The following is a 10,921-nucleotide window of genomic DNA, read 5'->3' on the forward strand; positions in this document are numbered from 1 at the left end:
GCTGCATTGCGGGCTCCGCTCTGGACCCCGCGGGCGCCGGCTCCGGCCCGGCGCGCGTCTCCTAAGCAGGGCGCGGCGCCCCGGCTGGGTCGCGGCCGGCATCTCTTCCCGGCCCCCTTAGCTGTCTGCACTGGAACGTGATGACAGGCGTGGAGGGACCGGCGCCTCAGTCCGTGTGGGCGCGCCGGGGGTCCCGCGAAGCCGGCGGACTCCCAGGCACGGCGGGGCCCGGGAGCAGCGCTGAGGCCGCTAGCCGAGTGCCCGGGATGTGGCTGCGTGGGCCACTGTGGCCCGACGCACCGCTCGCTCGCTCGCTCGCTCCTCTGGGTCTGGCTGGACAGCAGGGGAACCCTTAATGCAATTTGGCTGTGAACCCCGGAGGCCTTCCCTAGTATCTTCTCACTGGAGGGGAAAAATTTTGCCTCTGATGTGCTTTAAGTGCACCTTTAAATTTGAGAAATGTCAGTGATGTCATCATTAACAAAAACTTTCCTTCATTGGACACGACCGCTCAAGTGTACCCTCCTCCCGGTGCAGCTATTGCAGCCCTTTGAGAATCTTTGTAATCAAATGGATTTGTCTTTGCTCTCTAAACTCAACAGCATTACAGAAGTGAAAATGGGTTTTATTTTTATTTATTGGCTTGAGAATCATAGATTTGAGAGTAGCTGAAAGGAAACTTGTAGGTCCCGGTGGATCTCGGGATCCACGGGAAAGTGCCATGCATGACACTTGCATGCTTATTGTCTTGCCTTCCCTCTGTAAATGAAAGTGAGCTGTGACATGAAAAATTTTTGTAAAAGATATTATATTTCATATGGCAGATGATGTGTCCAGGAAAAGGTGGAGAATGTGGCCTAAATTTTTATAGGCCTTGATTGCTTCAGGAGAATCTGTAGGTTTCCTTCCTTCAGCAACCCCCACACCCTCCAGGATGGATCTGGGAGCAGCCGACCCTGGGGAAAGGAGTGACAGCTTCTGTAGGGTCCTTCCTGTCTTTCATTTTCTTACTATTGCAGCTGTGTGTCTCACCAGCTGCCAAGGCCAATTCAGTACCAGGGAGGGTGGAGAGAGTGTAGAGGCTGGATACCTACCTGCCCCGCACACCATATTTTACGAGCATTTCCTCCCTAACTGCAAGCAGTAGGCCATCACTTACATGTGTTAGTGTTCCATTATTATTGGTTATTATGGTAACAAAAGTAAGCAAGTTCCCAAGACAGTCTACATATCTACTTAAGACTATCATATTGAAAGGATATTCAATAAGGAACAAAAGTATTGACATTTTTATATTTAATAATTAATGACTACCCCTAATTGCTTAAAATAAGTATGCCTTAAATTATTAGTGTGATCATATTGGATCTTTAAAGAATTTAATACCATATACCATGTAAAAGTTTGAGTCTGATCAGGAATGTGAAGCTTTGAAACCCTGGACTGGAGTGCAGGAAATCAGGAAGCAGTGGTTTAGTTTAGGATGATGATCAGGGTGGCAGTGGAGGGAACTCAGTGCTTCATGGAATCTTGCCAGGTGTGGGTCTCAGCCTGGATCTTATGGCATGTGCCCTTAGCACAGCTGAGACCCTTAGCCCTGGTGGAGGGTAGCAGTGGAATTGTCAAGAAGCTGAACTGTCTGTTCTCACCTCTTGGAGGAGGGAAGGAGCACCATTCACTGAAGCAGGCAGTGTGTCCATGGCCTCTCACCTTTTGGAGTTGCCAAATGTATTCACAATGGCAAGGCTGGATGAGACAGGAATGTAGCAGAACTGCCCCCGATTTTTGGGTGACTTTGGTCCCATTGCATGTAGCTGTTTATAACTTAGGCTTTTTGGTCATGGCTGAGATTTTCCTATAATTGAAGTATTCCCAGTACTACGTAGAATAACATGAACATTTTTTTAAGGTCTGGGATAAGAACTCTTTAGAAATTGAGACTGTGAAACCATTCTGTCCACATATCCATTTTTTTAAACCTGTAGACCCGTGAAAATTTTTACTATAATTTTTTTTTATTTAACTCACCACAGTATTTGTAAAAATATAAATGTGTTTCCATTCAATCATTAGGTATATGTTACTTATTTCTTAAAACATTTAAAAATCAAGCACTTTAAAGCCTCTTCATCCCATTTGTTTGCTTAGAGTATCATGTGTTGTATTTCTAAGAAGCCAAAATTGCCTTGTTTTCTTTTTGCTCCCTTTGGATCTTAAGGTTATTTACTCCTGTCTTAGGCCCACAGAATAAAGGCTGACTCAGCTCCCGCAGGACCAGCAGGGGGCGTGCTAAACGCAGGTTGGCGGGCCTCTACCTGAACCACCGTGGGAGAGGATCTGGAATGACCAGGTTGGGGGTGTGTGTGCCTGTGTGCACCGCCTCTCCGTGTGCCTGTCAACCAAGGGAAGGAAATTGAAGGAAGGAGGGGCAGATTACTTGAATAGCCAGAGGCTGTGGTTTCCAAAACACCGGCCTCCCCCTCAAAGAGGCAGAGATTGCTTTAAGTGCTTCTGGTCTTTGGAGAGTGGCAGTTGGTTCTAGTCTGAAGATTCAGTGCCTTCTCAGACTGCAGAAGGGAGAGAGTGTTGGCTTGGGGAAGAGCTGCTGGCCTCCTAGAACTGTTTGCCTGCATTGTGTTCCCAGTGAGGATGTGACTGCCAGCCAGGACAGCCAGTGGAAATGCCACCAACTCTCTGTAAAATTTCCTCTTGGGGTTGACTCCTATTGACTTAAACCCTAGGACTCTGTGTCTTTGGCCTCTCAAAGGCTTTATTTGCCTGCCATACCTGGGTTATTGACCTCAGGGTTTTTATGATGGAATAAAGCAAATGTTTAAAAACTGTACATTTCTTTTCCCATAGAAATTGAAAGAAGAGGCAACTGTCCGTTTTGCTTAAATGTGTTTAATCTGACTTTAAGTATGCACGGTTGTTCATCAGCAAGTCTCTGGGAAGCTTCTTTTTGAAGGAGCTGAGCTGCTGCATGGAGGGTCATTTTGCTCAGCTGGGATGGTTGTTCCCAGGGCTTGTGTGATCACTTCAGTGTCTAGAGCAATGCTGGGAACCATAGACTCTTCTCTCATCCCCAGATTCCTCATGGAGCCCACAGGCAAAAGGGAAACAATAATGCCTTGAAGGGAATAGACTTCCTACTAGAGAACTATCCAAATACTACGACTGGATATTTCTTTATACATTTTTCCATCAAAAATGCATGTCAAACCAAATTATTGATTTCAAAGGGGCAAATGAGAATAATTTGTTTTTCAGCTTTGTGCTGAACCACGCTTTTTGCTCAGAGCACTCTAAATGGCTACAGGGGGATGTGCCCCTTGATAAAATAACAGGTGACACCTCATCCTTTTAGAAGAAGTCCATCCCTGAGAATGACCATAGAACATCCCACTCAAAGAAAACCCTGAGATCCACAGACATTTAAGTGGAACTAAAACATGCTGCCTTCTATTGATAATAAAGCAAATTTGAAAATATTTTACCTCTGAAAGTTGGAGGTAGAGTTTTATTTGCCTTTGGTTAGTCTGCAGTACCCCACATAGTCGTTATGTCAAACCAAGAATAAGACGGCATTAACACAGATGAGACAGAGCAGGCAAAGTAGGAGCCACATCTGCGGTACTTTGGGAATTGAGATCTTTATTGTTCATAGTAATAGACTGGAGAAGTGTGTTGAAAATAAGTTTTTAAATTCTGAAATTGAGATATAGGCTGGACGCAGCCTTATTACCTGGCTGTGTTGCGGCACTATGTTTAGCTGACTGCTTTGTGCATTGTATCTTTGCTGTTACAAATTTGCACTGCCCACCAGCGCATATTCTGAGAAGTCTAAATGCATTTCTCTTGGTTTCAGCAGATAAGTCTAAAGGAAACTCATTTTCTAGGTTTGAATGATTTTGAGTCTCCTTCCAGGGAAGTATTTTCTATTTAAATTCAGTTTACTCTTACTTAGTTTTCCGTATAAGTATAATGGAAATTTGATGTCTGAATGAATATGCATGAGTAATATGTGGTATTGACTTTTATGAAATACAAAAAGAGACTTTGCAATTAATTTCCTTTTCTGTTCCACATTTCATTCAGTTGTTTTATTCAGTTACTGCAGTTTCACGTGGCACTAATGATGGATTTGAATAAACCACTTACCTACACCTTGGTGAGATTAGATTAAGTTTCTCAGTTACTGAGACAAGAGCTTAGGAGTTGGACCCAGAGAAGGGAGATGTTTGGAACTGAAGCAGATACCCAAGGTCCTGTCCCTGCCAGGTTGAGCCTTACTGCCTCTGAGACCTTGATCTGCTGCCCTTGGGGGTGACACATCCAATGATTTACCTCAGTCATCTCTGTGCTTCCATTTTAGGAATTGTCCATCACATGGGGCTCTCCTGGTTCTTAAAGTAAGCTCAGGGTTGGCCTGAATGTCCTTGTCGAGGAAGAGACTACACAGTGCCCCATGTCCTGGGACATGATGTGCCCCTTGTTCTGCAGCCCACCCCCACCCCCAGGCTGAATTGTGCCCTTTTATCTTGGGTTCCAGAGGCCACAGCAATCATCTATTTCCCCATAGTTTTCTCTAGTGGTGATTTGAGGTTTGGAAAAAAAATGTATATTATTGAAGTATGGGCAATGCATCTGCATGTGTAATATTTCATGCCTTTTAAAAAAGATCTTCCCATATCCAAGGTATACATAGTTAAATTTTTCTTTTTAAAATATATGAGTAGAAATTATTTTTGCCAGTCCTTTAAATTATATCATGCTGACTCTTGAAGGAATCACCACTGAGCAGTAAAAATAAGTTGGACAAGTTGCCAGCTCTGACTTGGACAAGATGACCAGCTGTGTGACCTTGGGCACAGCCCCAGGCCGCCCCCTAGGGGAGAATATCTGCTCTGTTCCTTCTGCAGGCTTTGGGGCAGGAGCAGGTGGGAGTGTATGCAGTGAGTTCTTAAATTCTAAGGAGCCATCAGTTGTTCCAATAAAAGGAATTGGAGATGGAGTATGTCTCTCTTACCTCTAGCCCGCTTTCTCTCTCTTGTCAGTTGATGGATTTACAATTTGTACTTGTAACTCAGGGCATTGACTGGTTGAACTTGCTTTGTGTTTTTTGTAGAGGAAGGAGGAGGCCTCGATAAGAAGGATAGATGGCCTCCTATGACTTAGTGATTCTTATAGTTTATCTAGAATTGTGAGCCATCTCTGTTAAAAATACTAAAGGGAATTCCTCTAAACCCAAATAAATCACAAACTTCCTCCAAATTGGGCTGTGTCTCCTATATTTGGGGTGTTGTTGAGCCCCCAAGGGCTCACTGGATGATTACAAAACACATTTTCTTACTCTTGGAATTGACGAAAGATTAATTGCTTGCATGAACAACTTGGGGATGGGGAAAAGGAAAGAGAAAAACATTCCCAAGATGGAGTTCTTCCAGTGTCTGTCAGTGCCAGTGAGAGGCACGGACTCTGACCTGAGATCCTGCCAACGTGACTGGTCCTGGCATTTACTCCTGGGGGGAGTGTGTGGCCAGATCAATGTCTATACCACTCTCTCCACCCTGAATGCACTCCCCTGAAGGGCCTGCTGGCACTCTCAGAACAAATCTTTGGGCTCTGAGACCACGGAGTATCCCTCGTCTTTGGCATTGACAATAGTGTAGAAGGTACAGAGGTTTCTGTACAACCTCAGGGATGATGCAGGCTCACACGGAAGGAAGTGGCTCCTTTGCAATCCCTGTCATGTATTAGGTTGAATGAAAGCTCTGTGGCTATTTAACTTGGCATCATGGAAATGCAATTATTGGTAGGCAAATTAAAAAAACAGACTGGACCTTTGGAGAATCTGTGGCATGCAAATGCAAGAACGATTACAGTTCACATACACATCTCTTGATTATTTTGTTTGTAAAGTCTATCTTGTCTGAGGTGTGATAGAGAACTAAGTCCTGAGGTCCACTTGGTTGGAAGTTGCCATTTGACTCCAGGTTGTCAGGTACTGCACGTATTATCATCCTGCCCGTCTCCTCAGGGTCTACTTCCTGCACCAGGATGAGGTACACAGGGTTTCCTTAAATTTCTTCTACCAAAATTGATTTATCCCTGAACAGGGGAAAGGGATTAAGAGGCATATCCTTCCACTTAGAAAATAAATAAGTCATGGAGATGAAGAGTACAGTATAGGGAACATAGTTAATAATATTGTAATAACATTGTATGGTGGCAGGTGGTGGCTACACTCACCATGGTGAGCACTGAGTAATGTGTAGAGCTGTCAGATCACTATGTTGTTCACCTGAAACTAATAGAGCATTGCATGTCAAATGTACTTCAATAATAAGATAAAAATGAATTGATTTATCGTGTGAACAGTCTGGTAGGGAGTGTATTCAGAAATGCATCATCCCAAAGGGCATTTAAAGCTTTAGGACCCACCTTGGGAGGGGTCAATATGGAAGACAAATTCCCCTGCTTAACATTCAGGGTTTATTAGTAGAAGATTAGTGTGTAGTTGCATTTAAATTAGACTCCTTCCATCCCCCTGCAGAGTGATTGGAGGGCCAGGCTACAAATGTGGACACAAGTGAGTGTCTGTGCATGGCCTACCACCTGCATTGGTGAAGGATGGGTCCGGCCTGCCAGGGAAAGGACTCCCAGCCCAGAACTGGCCTCCTTCTTGTTTCACTTTGGGCACATTCCTTCGGTCTTAATTTCACATGTAAAATGAAGAAATCTAGCTGCCTGTTCTCTGATATCCCATTAACTCTATGATTCTGTGCAAAATAACTCCCTTGTTCTAAGTGCTGACTAATCAAGTCCAAGAATACCCTGCTCATTGTTCTGAAATAACAGATAGGAAACCTCGATGTCTCTTTGAAATATATGTATCCATTTCTCAGATGGAGGAGACTACAGAGCATATTAACAGGTGTGTATGTTTAAAAATGAGTTGTGTGGATAACACTCCTCCTTCTGACCAGGAAGTTCATGGAGGAGAGGGTTGTGCATTAGCCCTTGATGTAATAAGGGCTTACATTTCTGGTACCTTGTGCAGAATAGTCTCTCAATTCTGTTTGTTAAATGCACTTAATAGTCCTGTGGGAATTAAAATTAGACATTTAATTATTCTTTGTAGAACTGCTTAGCTCCCATGAGTTCTAAAGTATTGTAGTCGAGAATGTGGTTCATGTAAAATTTGAAACATTTTCCAACATTAGCTCCCCGTTTGGTAGTATGCAAAATAAACAGAACTCAGATTATTTACTGATTGTCTATAATGGGACCTCTGTCATTCAGCAGAGGGTACATTCTGAGAGGAGTTGCAGTTTCATGTTTTCCATTATATATGTCACATACACTCTATGAAGTCTTAGGGAATATTAGCTACATCTGTTTGATAAAACAAATTATTATACTCTAGAGTTTAAAAAGTTAAAAGTAAAGTTACCACAGACCTCACTTTTCCCTGCCTGGGGTTGCAGAGGAGTTGAGAAGAAGGAAGTTTCTATGCCATCCGTGCTGCAGAGCAAGGGGGCATGGAACCTCAAGGCTAACTCTTTCTTTGGGCCTCACTCCACATCCTGAAGACTTGGAGCCAGTGACTGTGCTGTCCTCTCCTGTTTCTTGCCCTCTTGCTACCAGCCTGTGCCTCCCTGATGAGGTCATCTCCCTGTTCCGTAAAGGTGCCAGAGCCCGCAGACCTCAACTGTCTGCCGAGGAGCAAGATTCCTTATCACTTGCCTTAATATTATTTCGGTTCATCAAGAGAGTAAAATTGACGGTAACAGAACATAGCTATGACACGGTGCAGGTCTGTCCCTAAGGTATTGAGAGGGAAATGACACTTCTGGATAAAGTACTGCTGGGAAATTTTTCTTTTAAGTAATTAGCCTTTTCAGCCATTGTCCCCTTTCAGTGTTCTTTCTCCTGCAAAAATTGCCCAAGAAGGAAATGAACTGCTGTATCCATGATGACAAAGTGAGGGCTCATAGTTAAATGCTGCCATCTCAGCAGAAAGGCCCTTTATCAGAATGGGAAGTCTGTGGCCCTCACTTCCTGCCCCATACTCTGGGTGCACTTGCTGAGCACTCTAGAGCCCAGATGTGGCACCCTGGAGGGAGCTAAGGATAGGCATTACTAAGGAAGGGTGTATAATCTACTGTTAACCCTCTGTGGTACAGGAATGCCCAGAACCAGACAGGGCAAAGTCAGGTATTTAAGGTGTGGCAGCATAGTCTAGAATCAAATCCACACCCCCAGGCCCCAAACTGTGTGCTCCCCATGTCACACTCTTCCTAACAGAGAGGAGGGGAGGCAGGCACATGCCCCTAGGAGGGCATGTTGGCCACCTGCTCCCTAGCATGATGGGACAATTCACACAGCCGCCAGGCCTGCTTTGGGGCAGACCCTCAGGTTCACGATGGCCCTACTGATCAGTTCTTCATGTTGCCCAGGGGGCAGGGAGTGACCTTTTATGCTAGATTCCTGGTGGCATTCCATGACCAGCAGGGAAGGACATGAGAAGGCACCTCTAGAATGGACATCTAACTGCTTCAGGGGAACTCCATCAAGGGCCTGAGCTAAGCATGGGCGACAGAAGGAACAGTGGGACCCTGCACCATCTTTGGGCAGCTAGCAGGGTGGTGGGGAGGCCACATGTGAAGGCACCACCTCGGGAGAGCACAGGCAGGGGCCATGTGGCTCTGTGGCTGAAGTAGGTTCTCCAGGAGCCAGAGCCCTTCAGACCCAGCTTTAGTGTCTTCATCTGCACTCCGAGTTGTGTAAGACTGTACAGACACATAAGAAGTGGCTTTTTTTGAATGTTGTGATCACATGACTCCCAGTGGCTCATAGAGAATGTCTCTCAGATGTCTTCTGCTGGAGCTGCTAGACTTGTGGGCCAAAAGCAGGTTGCAAGTCATTTCTCCAGGTGTAGTGTAGGTGTGAGGCTGCCACTGCATTCTGAGGCTATCTTATACCCTCCCCATGGATTACTGTTTCCCCCAAATCCCTGGACTGATGAAACTTGAGGCAGCTGTTTTTCACCCCTCTGCTCACCCTGAGTGTCTATAGGCACCGGGCCCAGGCCAGCCCCATGAGTGTCAGTCAGATGGACCCCCATGCTCAGGGCATTGAGCAGAGTGGGTCCATGTCAGCCCCTGCCCTGACTGCTCAGTGACCTTGCACTTTCTCTCTCCAGCTACTCCTGTGGGACCCTGCTTCCTCAGCATGCTCTACTTTCAGAGTGTCCACAGGGGAGGATGTGGGCATCTGAGTGTCCCCAGAGGAGCCCCTGAGTGCCCAGGCTGGCTTGGGTGAAACAACTCAAGCCCTGGGAGACTCTGGGTTCTGAGTCTAGGAGACGCTGTGCTTTGGACCTGGACACACTAGGTTCTATATTTGTTGGTGCTGCCCCCTGCAATGAGTCCCCAGCTGAGTCAGCTCCTCTCCTAGCCACAGGGTCCCCACAGGTGACACTTGCCTCACAGTGACGGTAAGTCCAAGGAACCTATTGGCTCCCCATGGCTTCTCTCTCAGCCCCTCTTCTGTCTAGACTGAACTTAAACCACCTGGGCACTAATTCCTTTCCAGTGGAGTTGGGGAGAGGCTGGTCCCATCACTGGGGATCTTGGGGACCTTGGTGAGGGTCCTTACTACTCCTAGCTTCCTAGCCCTCATCTTGGCATGACAGTGAGTTGGGGTACCTCATGGGGTTGTTGCAAGGACTTCAGAGGCTGGATGTCAGGTGCTTTCTATCAACTATTACAGGTCCTCTGGGAAAGGGAGGGACTTGTCCAGGAGTTCTGGATAAGTCTGGCAAGCACCTTCATGAACTCACAGATGGCTCTAGACAGAAAATAGCCTGGAGGCAGAGAGAGCAATCTAGGCCTTTTGGGCACACATCAGAATTCACTTGTGTGCTTTCCTACTAGGGAGCACACTATAGAGTCATTCAAACCTTTGTTCTGTGTGCATCACTGATATTAATTTTTAAACAGACTATTGATGAACTTAATTAATATGTGGGGGGAAGGGCAAGTTGAGAAGGCAGTCCTCCACTTTGCTCTTGGTGTTTTGAGCATAACCATCTGTTTTGAGGAAACTTATAAAACATATTCCTTAAGAAATACTGAAATCTAGAAAGATAAAACTAATGCAGAACGTCCCCAATCTGCGCCCAGCATCACCATGCTTCCTGTACATACAGAGAGGTGTAGGGCTGGGTATTCTGCCATAAAAATAGACCCATACTATTTTTGCTCTTTTATTTTTCCTTTACTTATTCAATCTTTTTTTAAAAATGAAAAACCTGGTATTTGCATAAGAATTCAGACAGGGGTGCCTGGGTGGCTCAGTCAGTTAAGTGTCCTACTTCAGTTCAGGTCATGATCTTGCAGTTTGTGAGTTGGAGCCCCATGTCAGGCTCTGTGCTGACAGCTCAGAGCTGTCACATCATTCACAACAGTGGTCAGTTAAGCATCCAACTTCAGCTCAGGTCATAATCTTGTGGTTCGTGAGTTCTAGCCCTGCATCAGGCTCTGTGCTGGTGGTGTGGAGCCTCCTTGGGATTCATATTCATTCTCTCTCTCTCTCTCTCTCTCTCTCTCTCTCCCTCTCTCTCCCTCTCTCTCCCTCTCTCCCTCTCTCCCCTTTCCCCACTTGTGCACTCTCTGTGTCTCTCTCTGTCTCCATGTGTGTGTGTCTCTCAAAATAAAAATTGAAACAAAATCTTTAAAAAATAAGGAATTGAGAGAAAAAGAGAAAGCTATGGAATTCATGTTACTAATCAGGGTTTATCCTGGATTACTGGGAGGGCCCAGTGTAATCGGAAGGGCCCTTAAATGTGGAAGAAGGAGAGCCAGAGAGGTGTCATTGTGAGAAAGACTCGTCCTGATATTTTTTTAGGCAAGGG

Source organism: Suricata suricatta, chromosome 9, assembly GCF_006229205.1.
Source record: "Suricata suricatta isolate VVHF042 chromosome 9, meerkat_22Aug2017_6uvM2_HiC, whole genome shotgun sequence".
Classification (NCBI taxonomy): Eukaryota; Metazoa; Chordata; class Mammalia; order Carnivora; family Herpestidae; genus Suricata; species Suricata suricatta.